Source organism: Orcinus orca, chromosome 15 (genome assembly GCF_937001465.1).
Source record: "Orcinus orca chromosome 15, mOrcOrc1.1, whole genome shotgun sequence".
Classification (NCBI taxonomy): Eukaryota; Metazoa; Chordata; class Mammalia; order Artiodactyla; family Delphinidae; genus Orcinus; species Orcinus orca.
This window is the reverse complement of record NC_064573.1, coordinates 36685435-36697833: the sequence shown is the minus strand read 5'-3', so window position 1 is coordinate 36697833 and position 12399 is coordinate 36685435.

Genomic DNA, 12399 nt, shown 5'->3' with positions numbered 1-12399 from the left:
GTATATTCACTTTAAGAGGATTTTTCAAGTGGAGAATGTTCCTGAAATGTTTAAACACCGTGAATGATCCCAAACTCAACGTCATGTCATGGGAGCAGGGGCCACTGAGAATACATTTGCAGAAGGAAAATTTAAAAAAGGGGTAAGATCTTGGTGATTTGTTGTAGATAAGATTGAGGTTATTATAGTTAACTACCTACTTTGGAGGAAAAAAGGACATTTTATTATGGGCCAATGTATGTGATTAACATCTGGGAAATAAACTTTAAAAATTGAATTTAAGTATTTACAGAAAGGGGAAAAGGAAGAACACAGATTTGAGAATCAGGTTCTGGAAGAATAGCAGGTGCAATCATTATCCTCTCAGTGAACATTTGGATATAGATGTTGCATGTCTATCATGTGTAACAACATGTGTTTGCTATTATGCTACATGTAGAATAACATGTGTACTTTGGATGCAGAAAGTCTTGCAACCAGTAAACCAGCACATATTCATTGCATAGATCTTGGGTGAGCAATAATACCTTAAGATTCTTCTGTTTTCAAGGAATGAGAACATTAAAGCCTCAAACTGATTTTAAAACAAAAGAAAAGAAAACAATTTATTTATTGATATATTGAGAAGCACAGCATTTAAGGTTTCAGGAAAAAGTTGATCTGGCAGCTAATTGATGATGTACACAAGAAAGAGTTTTTTTTGGTTTTGTTTTGTTTTTTGTCTTTGTTTGTTTTTCAGTCTCTGCTCTGATATCCATGGTGCTGGCTTTAGTTCAAGGCTGACACTCCTTGTGGTTGCATCAGAATTTCTTCTACCAAATGAAACTACTTTCCTTCATGTTCATGTCAGTGAGAGAAAGAATTTACCTTTCCCTTACTCATCTTAGGTTATGTGTTCATCCCTGAACTGATCACCACATCAAGGCTTGGCTAAGGTTATTTAAGGCTAATGCTTGTAGTAAAGCGATGATATCAATCCCTCTCTAACGAACAGAAAAATTCCTTTTTAAAAGGAGAAGAAAGGTGTGGATGTCAGGCAGGAAATGGGCAACAGAAAAGGGTCAGGTGAGAATTTGCTATAAGTTTGGAATTTTTCCTGGAGATACACTATTGATAAGTTTTTGTTTAATTCTTATAAACACAAAGTTGTAAATCATATCTCTACCCATAAAATATTTGATATTTGTCATCTTATTTTTATTTTTTACTTTCAAAATGAAAATTCAATAGACAAGCCAAAAAACCATTTAATAATTTATCAACATGTGAATTCTCAGAGCATACCTTTTAAACCCAGACATCACAATCTATGTATATGTGTAAAAGAGAATACAGTTTCTTTATAGTTAAAAATAAAGATGTTCACCTCAGAGAAGGTAACATGGAAGGACATCAGATGTGAATGTAGGTTCAGACTCCACGTCTATGCAAATCTGAGCCAAACACACAGCCTTCCTGAATCTTTAATTCACTTGTTCATTTAAATTATGAATTTCGGAAAGTATAACCATTCACTTTCTTCCTTGCCAGTTGAAACCATATGGTTCTTCTTTTAAGTATACCAAAAAAGTTCTTACTATCTTACTTTGGGACCTGAAACCTATTGGCTGGCATCTGAGAACCAAAAAAAAAAGGGTGGCCAGAGGGTTCTGAATAAGAAGAGATGAGTGTTGGGTCAGTCTCAGGTCAAGGACTTTCAGTAATACAAATAATTTTCCCTGCATTATCACTTTTTTTTTTCCCTTTGGTAGGTAGTCGTACCTACCAAAAAGACAATCAGGCACAACTTGGTTAGCCAGGCAAGCTGATACATTGGTCTTCTTTCGAGAGATGGTTTCTACAAACTGGTTTATCTTTTATTTGGAGTGGAAGTTGAATGGTACCCAAAGCAAAGCAAAGCAGGGGATGGCTGCTGGCAGGCCCCACATCATGGGTTCAATCAGCAGAACAGGCCCCTGCACATAATCAGAGCCACTCACTTTTTGTTTTTTAATTGGGGTATAATAGTTCTACAATGTTGTGTTAATTTCTGCTGTACAGTGAAGTGAATCAGCTATATGTATACATATATCCCCACCCTCTTGGAGCTCCCTCCCCCATCCCCATCCCACCTATCTAGGTCATCACAGAGCACCAAAGTGAGCTCCCTGCCCTATACAGCAGGTTCCCATTAGCTATCTATTTTACATATGGTAGTGTATTTACATCAAACGTTAATCGTTACATTAATGTTAATTACGTTAATCTCCCAATTCATCCCACTCACGCTTTCCATCCCTGTGTCTACATGTCAGTTCTTTACATCTACCTTTCTATTCCTGCCCTGCAAATAGGTTCATCTGTAACATCTTTCTAGATTTCACATATATGTGTTAATATATGATATTTGTTTTTCTCTTTCTAAATTACTTCATTCTGTATGACAGACTCTAGGTCCATCCACATCTCTACAAATGACCTAATTTCATTTTTTTTGTTATTGCTGAGTAATATTCCATTATATATATGTACCACATCTTCTTTATCCATTCATCTGTCAAGGGACATCTAAGTTGTTTCCATGTCCTGGCTATTGTAAATCATGCTGCAATGAATACAGAGGTACATGTGTCTTTTTGAATTATGGTTTTCTCAGGGTATATGCCCAGTAGTGAGATTGCTGGGTCATATGGTAGTTCTATTTTTAGTTTTTAAAGGAACTTCTATACTGTTCTCCACAATGGTTGTATCAACTTACATGCAAGAGGGGTCCCTTTTCTCTGCACTCTCTCCAGTATTTACTGTTTGTATATTTTTTGATGATGGCCATTCTGACCAGTGTGAGGTGATACCTCATTGTAGTTTTGATTTACATTTCTCTAATAATTAGTGCTGTTGAGCATCTTTGTATGTGCCTCTTGGCCATCTGTATGTCTTCTTTGCTGAAATGTCTATTTAGGTCTCCCACCCATTTTTTGATTAGGTGTTTTTTTTTTTATATTGAACTGCATGAGCTGTTTGTATATTTTGGAGATTAATCCACTGTCTGTTGCTTCATTTCCAAACACTTTCTCCTTTTTGACGGTTGTCTTTTCATCTTGTTTATGATTTTCTTTGCTGTGCAAAAGCTTTTAAGTTTCATTAGGTCCCATTCGCTTATTTTTGTTTTTATTTTCATTACTCTAGGAGGTGAATCATAAAATATCTTGCTGTGATTTATGTCAAAGAATGTTCTTCCTATTTTTTCCTCTAAGAGTTTTATAGTGTTTGGTCTTACATTTAGGTTTTTAATCCATTTGGAGTTTATTTTTGTGTATGATTTTAGGAAGTGTTCTAATTTCATTCCTTTACATGTAGCTGTCCAGTTTTCCCAGCAGCACTTATTGAAGAGACTGTCTTTTCTCCATTGTATGTTCTTGACTCCTTTGTCATAAATTATGTGACCCTATGTGCATGGGTTTATCTCTGGGCTTTCTATCCTGTACCATTGATCTATATTTCTTTTTTTTGTGCCAGTACCATACTGTCTTGATTACTGTAGCCTTGTAGTATTATTTAAAGTCAGGGAGCCTGATTCCTCCAGCTCCATTTTTCTTTCTCAAGATTGCTTTGGCTATTTGGGGTCTTTTATGTTTCCATACAAATTGTAAAATTTTTTGATCTAATTCTGTGAAGAATGCCATTTGTAGTTTGATAGGGATTGCATTGAACCTGTATATTGCATTGGATAGTATAAACATTTTCACAATATTGTTTCTTCCAATACAGGACATGGTATATCTTTCGATCTGTTTGTGTCATCTTTGTTTTCTTTCATCAGCGTTTTATAGCTTTCCAAGTACAGGTCTTTTTCCTCCTTAGGTAGGTTTATTCCGAGGTATTTTATTCTTTTTGTTGCAGTGGTAAATGAGATTATTTCCTTAATTTCTCTTTCTGATTTTTTGTTTATTAGTTTATAGGAATGCAATAGATATCTGTGCATTAATTTTGTAGCCTGCAACCTTATCAAATTCATTGATTAGTTCTAGTAGTTTTCTGGTGGCATCTTCAGGATTTTCTATGTATAGTGTCATGTCATCTGCAAACAGAAACAGGTCTACTTCTTCTTTTCCAATTTGTATTACTTTTATTTATTTTTCTTCTCTGACTGCATTCTAGGACTTCCAATACTATGTTGAATAAGATTTTTGAGACTGGACATCTTTGTCTCTTTCCTGTTATTATTGTAAAAGCTTTCAGCTTTGCACCATTGAGAATGATGTTTGCTGTGGGTTTGTCCTATATGGCCTTTATTATTTTGAGGCAAGTTCCCTCTATGACCATTTTCTGTAGAGTTTTTATCATAAATGGTGTTGACTTTTGTTAAAAGTTTTTTCTGCATCCATTGATATAATATGGTTTTTATTCCTTAATTGGTTAATAAGGTGTATCACATTGATTAATTTGCATATGTTGAACAATACTTGCATTCCTGGGATAAATCCCACCTGATCATGGTGTATGATACTTTTAACATGTTGTTGGATTCTGTTTTATAGTATTTTGTTGAGGACTTTTGCATCTATGTTCATCAGTTATATTGGTCTGTAATTTTATTTTTTTGTGATATCTTTTTCTGGTTTTGGTATCAGGGTGATGGTTGTCTCCTAGAATAAATTTGGGAGCGTTCTTCCCTCTGCAATTTTTTGGAAGAGTTTGAGAAGGATGGGTGTTAGCTCTTCTCTAAATGTTTGATAGAATTCACCTGTGAAGGCATCTGGTCCTACAACTTTGTGTGTTGGAAGATTTTAAATTACAGTTTCAATTTCGTTACCTGTGATTGGTCTGTTTATATTTTCTAATTCTTCCTGGTTCCATTTTGGAAAATTGTACCTTTTCAAGAATTTGTTCATTTCTTCATAGTTGTCCATTTTATTGGCATATAGTTTTTTGTAGTAGTCTCTTGCAGTCCTTTGTATTTCTGTGGTGTCATTTGTGATTTCTCCTTTTTAATTTATAATTTTACTGATTTGAGTCTTATCCCTCTTTTTCTGATGAGTCTGGCTAAAGCTTTATCAATTTTGTTTATCTTCACAAAGAACCTACTTTTAGTTTTATTGATCTTTGCTATCATTTCCTTCATTTCTTTTTCATTTATTTCTGATCTGATCTCTATGATTTCTTTCCTTCTGCTAATGTTGGGTTTTCTTTGTTCTTCTTTTTCTAATAGGTTTAAGTGTAAGGTTAGATTGTTTATTTGAGATTTTTCTTGCTTTCTGAGATGAGCTTGAATTGTTATAAACTTCCCTAATAGAACTGATTTTGCTGCATCTCATAGGTTTTGGGTCATCATGTTTTCATTGTCATTTGTTTTATGTAGTTATTAATTTCTTCTTTGACTTCTTCAGTTATCTCGGTTATTGTATAGCACACTGTTTAGCCTACATCTATCTGTGTTTAATACAGCTTCCTTCCTGTAATTGATTTCTAATCTCATAGTGTTGTGGTCAGAAAACATGCCTGATATGATTTCAATTTTCTTAAATTCTCTGAGGCTTGATTTGTGGCCAGAGATGTGATCTATCCTGGAGCATATCCCATATGCCCTTGAGAAGAAAGTGTAATCTGCCACTTTCTGGTGGAATGTCCTATAAATATCAATTAAGTCTATCTGGTCTATTGTGTCATTTAAAGCTTGTGTTTCCTTATTTATTTTCTGTCCGGATGATCTGTCCATTGGTGTAAGTGAGGTGTTGAAGTTCCCCACTATTATTGTGTTACTGTCAATTTCCTCTTTTATAGCTGTTAGCATTTGTCTTATGTATTGAGGTGCTCCTACATTGGGTGCATATATATTTAAAATTGTTTTATCTTCTTCTTGGATTGATCCCTTGATCAATATGTAGTGTCCTTCCTTGTCTCTTGTAACATTCTTTATTTTAAAGTCTATATTATCTGATATGATTATTGCTACTCCAGCTTTCTTTTGATTTCCTTTTGCATGCAGTATCTATTTCCATCCCTTCACTTTAGTCTGTATGTGTCCATAGGTCTGAAATGAGTCTCTTGTAGACAGCATATATACGGCTCTTGTTTTTGTATCCATTCAGCCAATCTATGTCTTTTGGTTGGAGCATTTAATCCATTTACATTCAATGTGATTATTGATATGTATGTTCCTATTACCATTTTCTTAATTGTTTTGTGTTTGTTTTTTGGTTTTTTTCTTCTCTCATGTTTCCCGTCTAGAGAAGTTCCTTTAGTATTTGTTGTACAGCTGGTTTGGTGGTGCTGAATTCTCTTAGATTTGCTTGTCTGAAAAGCTTTTGATATCTCCATTGAATCTGAATGAGATCCTTGCTGGGTAGAGTAATCTTGGCTGTAGGCTTTTCTCTTTCATCCATTTAAGTATATCCTGCCACTCCCTTGTGGCCTGCAGAGTTTCTGCTGAGAATCAGATGATAACCTTATGGGGCTTCCTTTATATGTTATTTTTGCTTTTCCCTTGCTGCTTTTAATATTTTTTCTTTGAATTTAATTTTGTTAGTTTGATTAATATGTGTCTTGGTGTGTTTCTCCTAGGGCTTGTTCTGTATGGGACTCTCTGCACTTCCTGGACTTGCGTGACTATTTCTTTTCCCATGTTAGGGAATTTTTCCACTATAATCTCTTCAAATATTTTCTCAGACCCTTTCTTTTTCTCTTCTTCTTTTGGGCCCCATATAATTTGAATGTTAGTGCCTTTAATATTGTCCCAGAAGTCTCTTAGGCTGTCTTCATTTCTTTTCTTTCATTTTTCTTTATTCTGCTCCTGAGCAGTTATTTCCACCATTCTGTCTTCCAGCTCACTTATTTGTTCTTCTGCCTCAGTTATTCTGTTATTGATTTCTTCTAATGTATTTCCCACTTTAGTAATTGTGTTGTTATTCCCTCTTTGTTCTTTACTTCTAGCTCTTTGTTAAACATTTCTTGTATTTTCTCAATCCATGCCCCCATTCCATTTCTGAGATTCTGGATCACCTTTACTATCATTACTCTGAATTATTTTTCAAGTAAGTTGCCTATTTTCTCCTCATTTATTTGGTCTTGTAAGTTTTTACCTTTCTCCTTCATCTGTTACATATTTTTTTCTTGTTGTCTGATTTTTTATTTTATTTATCTTTTTATTGGTGGGATTGTGTTCCTGTCTTAATTGTTGTTTGGCCTGAGACTTCCAGAACTGGAGTTTGTAGGCTGTTGTGTAGAGCTTGGTCTTGGTGCTGAGATGAGGACCTCTGGGAGACCTCACTCTGATGAATATTCCCTTGGTTCTGAGGTCCTATGTTAGTATAGTTGTTTGGACTCAGAGCTCTCATTTCAGGAGCTCAGACCTCACCAATATCCTGCATGCCACACAGGGTGGCCAAAAAGAAAAAAAAGAAAAATAAGAAAAAAGGGAAAAATGAGAACAATAACAGAGAGTAAAAATTAAAATAAGATTAGAAAACTAAAAGATATGTTAGAAAGAATAAAAAGTAAAAATATAGATGAAACAAGAGTCAGAAGTTAAACAGAACCACAATAATAAAAAAGAGGAGAAAAAAAAAAAGAGCTGGAAAGGCCTTGGCTGTGGTGGCGGGGCTTAGGCAGGGGTGAGGTTTAGGTGGTGGTTGGGGCCTATGTTAAGGGCCCACAGGACCAGAAAAGTCCCTGGGCGCGTGGAGGCTGGGGTTTAGGCTCAATTCAGCAGGTGGAGCCCAGGAGTGCCTCTAGTCTTTGAGGACAGAGGACCAGGTCCAGGACCCCAGCAGGCTCACTGGGCCTAAGTGGGTGGGGGAAATACTAGGCATGTTCCCCCCTAATCCTCCGATCCCAAAGGACCTCTACCCTTTGGCCTCTCTTCTTCCCCTCTCCCTCCCTTCTATGCCCCTGGAGCTCATGCAGCTGGGTTGGGCCCCAGAAGGCAGGGTACGAGACCCAGAAGCCCAACAGGCTTCCTGTGACTGAGTGGACAGGACAAATGCCTGCAGCACCTCCCGTGATCCCCCGGCCCTGAAGGCCCCACCCTCATCTTCCTGTACTCCTCTTTCCCCCTTCCTCCCTCCCTCCTATGGCCCTAGGACAAATGTGGCCCAGAAGGGGTCTCGGAGGGCGGTGGGGGGGGGACCTGGCCTGGGGCCAAATGGGAAGCAAAGTGGCTAGTCACACTCCCTCCTTATCCTCTTAGCTCCTGAGGATCCCTCCAAGTACGGGAACCCCTCTCCCCTCCCAGCCATCCTTCAGGGGCACTGGTCCTGTCTGACCTCCACTTTTCCTCCCGCATGTCCTACCTGGTCCTTCAGGGATTCCTCCCACCCCCTTAGGTGTCAAGGTCCCCTACCAGCATCTGGCTGGTTCCCTAGTTTTAGGGAGACACGAACTCCATGTCTTCCCCAGCTGCCATCTTGACTTTGCTCACTGGTAAGATTTTTTTGTCATCTCATTTTTTTTAATGGGTGGGGCTGTATTCTGGTCTTACTCATTGTATGGCCTGAGGCATCCAACACAGGTGGGTAGAGCTGGGTCTTGGTGCTGAGATGACCTCCAGAAGGCCTCACTCTGATTAATATTCCCTGGGGTCTGAGGTTCTCTGTTAGTTCAGCAATTTGGACTCAGTGCTCCCATCACAGGAGCTCAGGCCCAACCTCTGGCCTGGGAACCAAGACCCCACAAGCTGGGCAGCACAGCAAAAGAAAAGAAAAAAAAAGGAGTGGTACAATAATGGAGAATAAAAAGTAAAATAAAAGTAGAAAGATAAAAATATATTAGGAAAAATAAAAATATAATTGAAACAACTACAACAAGGTAAAACAGAACCACAACAGAAAAAAGAAAGGAAAAAAAAAAAGGGAAAAAGCCCAAAGGAGTAAAACAATAACAAATTAGAAAAATAAAACAATTATTAGAAAAAATAAAAATTTAAATGAATCAACAACAACAAGGTAAAATAGAACCACAACCTAAAAGAAGAAGAAAAAGAAAAGGCCAGAAATGACCTTGGCTGTGGGGGATGGAGCTTAGGTGGAGCGTGGAACTTAGGCAGGGGTGGGGTTTAGGATGGGGGGGTGAGGTCTAGGTTGGGGGTGACATTTAAGCACAGGGTGGGGCTTAGGCTTAGGCCCTCTGCAGTGGGGGAAAGGCAGCATGGACTGAGGGAGTGTCAGAGTGTGGGCTTCCAGTGTTTGGAGGTAAGGGTCTGGGTGAGGGTGTGTGGGCTGGGTTTAGGCCCAGCGTGATTGAAGGGGGTCTTGGAGTGTCATGTGTAAGGTAGGGCCCTGGGTGGGATTGTAAGGGTGGGGCTTAGGCTCTGTGCTGCTGCAGGGAGCCTCCAAGGGTGGAGGATGAGGTCCAGGAGCCCAATAGGCTCCCTGGTGTCCAGGTAGGCAAAGGAAATGCTGGTCAAGCTCCCTTACATTCTTCTGCTCTCCTCAGGGTCTCCCTCGCCACTGAACCCCTAACAATGTATGGTCCCCACTGGGTGTGGGAACTCCTCCCCTCCCACAGCCACCCCTTAGGGGAGCCAGTCCCATCTGTCTGGTCTTTACTTTTGCTCCCCCTTCCCTCCCTCCCACTCCCTCAGGACCCATGTGGCTGGAGGGGGCCTCGGTGGGCAAAGGATCTGATGCAGGATCTCAGCAGGCTCTCTGGGGTCCAAGTGGGCAGGAGAAATGCTGCCCATGCTCCCTTCTGATCCTCTGCCCTCCCAACTATCCCTCCCCCTTTCCCCTTCTGGGCATGGGAAAACTTCCCCTCCCCAAACTGCCCCTCAGGGGAGCCAGTCGTGTCTGACCTCCACTTCTCCTCCCCCCTCACTCCCCACCACATCCTATCCAGTTGCTGGGGGTTCCTCTCACCCCCTTAGGTGTCCGTGGTCCCCCACCAGTGCCTGGTAGGTGCCCTAGTTGTGAGGAGACACAAACTCTGCATCCTCCTAGTCCGCAATCTTCCAGAGCCACCCACTTTGAAAGGCAGTCTAGACATCTATAAGTATGAGAGCATGCTACAGAAGGGTCTCCCCATTATCTATACACTCTTAGGCTGCTTTTCAAAGTATCTTTTGGGATTGCATTCAGTCTTTTCCCTGGTAAATATAATTTTCTCCACTGGTCACATTTATAGTGTTGATTTAGGGCCCTTTTAAACAGGCACTTGGGGCAAATGGCTCAATGACTGGCTCTTTAATCATCTTCTGCAGCTTGCAGGTTTCACCGTGCCTGCCTTGGCTTCCTGCCTTGGCTCTGAAACACATTCCTACTAACGTGAGCATGATTTATAGGTGATCTCTTGTTAATAGGAGAGAGAATGTGATGTAATTGAGAAGACCCTGGACTGAGGGTCAAAGGAGGTCAATTTGCTTCCAAAACTGCTACAAATTAGTTTTGCATTGTCAGATCAGGTATGACACCTACTATTGGCCTCAGTTTCCTTCTCTGTAAGGTGAGGAGGTTGAATGAGGGTTTAAGTCACCCATGAACTCTAAGTTTCATCTTCCCATTTATTTATGCCACCTCTGCTTATTCATCATGATATTCCCACCCCCATCCAAAGACCATTCTTTCTCACCTGTTAAAAGAGATAAGGAAAGATTATGAATGCTTCACATCTTCCTACCTAACTCACAGATATTTTGTAAAAGTAAATGGCATATTTTAAAAAACATATATGCTGAGTGCCAAGAGAGTGTGTATGTGTGTGTTTTTCTGATTATTTTCTTCCCTCTATTATTTCTATTTATTGGTTTTAAACTTGGAAAAAAGCCTTTGTTTTCAGCAGGTGGCCATTCTAAGCACTTACATCTTTGTAGCTGCAGATTTAAGTCCTTTGGCAGCAGGAGGTGAATAATTTGGGCAGAGTATCTGGTGTGACAATACCAATATGATAGCAATAACCACCTGTCAGTCTCAGTTTTTAAGGGAAATCAGTCATATAAAAGTGTTTTTTGGGGCTTCCCTGGTGGCACAGTTGTCGGGAGTCCGCCTGCCGATGCAGGGGACGCGGGTTTGTGCCCCGGTCCGGGAGGATCCCGCATGCTGCGGAGCAGCTGGGCCCGTGGGCCATGGCCGCTGGGCCTGCGCGTCTGGAGACTGTGCTCCGTGACGGGAGAGGCCGCAACGGTGAGAGGCCCGTGTACCGAAAAAAAAAAAAAGTGTTTTTTAAACACTACATTGTTTCTAGAGACAATTGTGAGGTGGTGTTATGAATTTATCTTCATGTGCATTATAATGAATATTCTGTAAAGGCAGGAATTATTATCTGTTCTAGTGACTGTTGGGTCCTCAGCCTCTGGAACAGTCCCTGGATCATAGAAAGAGTTCTACAAATATCGTTGAATGAAAGACGTCATTCAGCCCAGTTTAGAGAAGAGAATGAAGAGAGAGGTAAGTGGTTGTTAGGTCAGCTATTCTTGACCCCAGACTCCTTGCTCAGCTTTGATAATTTAACTGTATATTTCCATCGTAAGTCAAATCTCAATCTTCTAATTATGAACATAGTTTATAATAACTTGTGTCACATGCACTTTTTTCCAGTACTTGCTCATGTGCCAACCCCTCAGCAGTTGCCTCTCTCTTTCTTGTCTCCTTGATAATGCTGATGGGCTGCATTTATCTTGACAGACATGAAGGAAAGCATCAGCCTGAGTTCCATTCTTGGGTCTAAAATGTCAGACAAGCTCCCCAGTCCCTGCACCCTGACATGCAGTGCTCCTACATGATTTCTATTCCTTGAGAGTCCTTCACAGGTAGCCAGGTATAGAACTGGAGCTCAACTCTACATGCCTCAGCTCTCGTGAAGCCCCACCTCCAGTCAGACTCAGCTCATGGCTCTTGGAGCCAGTGTGGTTCACTGGAAATAGGCTCTAGTAGAATCCCAGATCTGTTTCTCTACCTTACGTTCCACAGCTTCCTCTAAGATTAGAGTCCTCCTGTGAATACTGGCTGAGGGCTGTATTCTTTAGAATGTCAACCTGTTCCATCCAGCATGTGGAAGTTCCATCCACTTCCCTGCAGTGGGTTAGGGAGTCAAGTGCTAGAGGTATAAGCCTGCATCCTGGAGCCGTATCCATTGGGATTGGATTCTGCTCATCTGTTTCCTCCTGTGAGATCTTGATGAGTTACTCAAGGTCTCTGTCTAATTTCATTTGGAAAATGATATGCTCACAGTCCCTCCTTCAAAAATTTGTTGTGAGGGTTAAAGGAAGGTATCTATCACATGTATGTTGTCTATAGATATTAGTAATAAAACATTTCAGGAAGGAAGAGCTACTTTGTCCAAGGCTAACAGCAGAAGGGAAATTCATATAATCCTCAAGGAATATATCCCTTATTATCCCTGGTTGAAGGATAATAAGTGATGCATTATTATTATTATTATTATTATTATTTTGCGGTACGTGGGCATCTCACTGTTGTGGCCTCTCCCGTT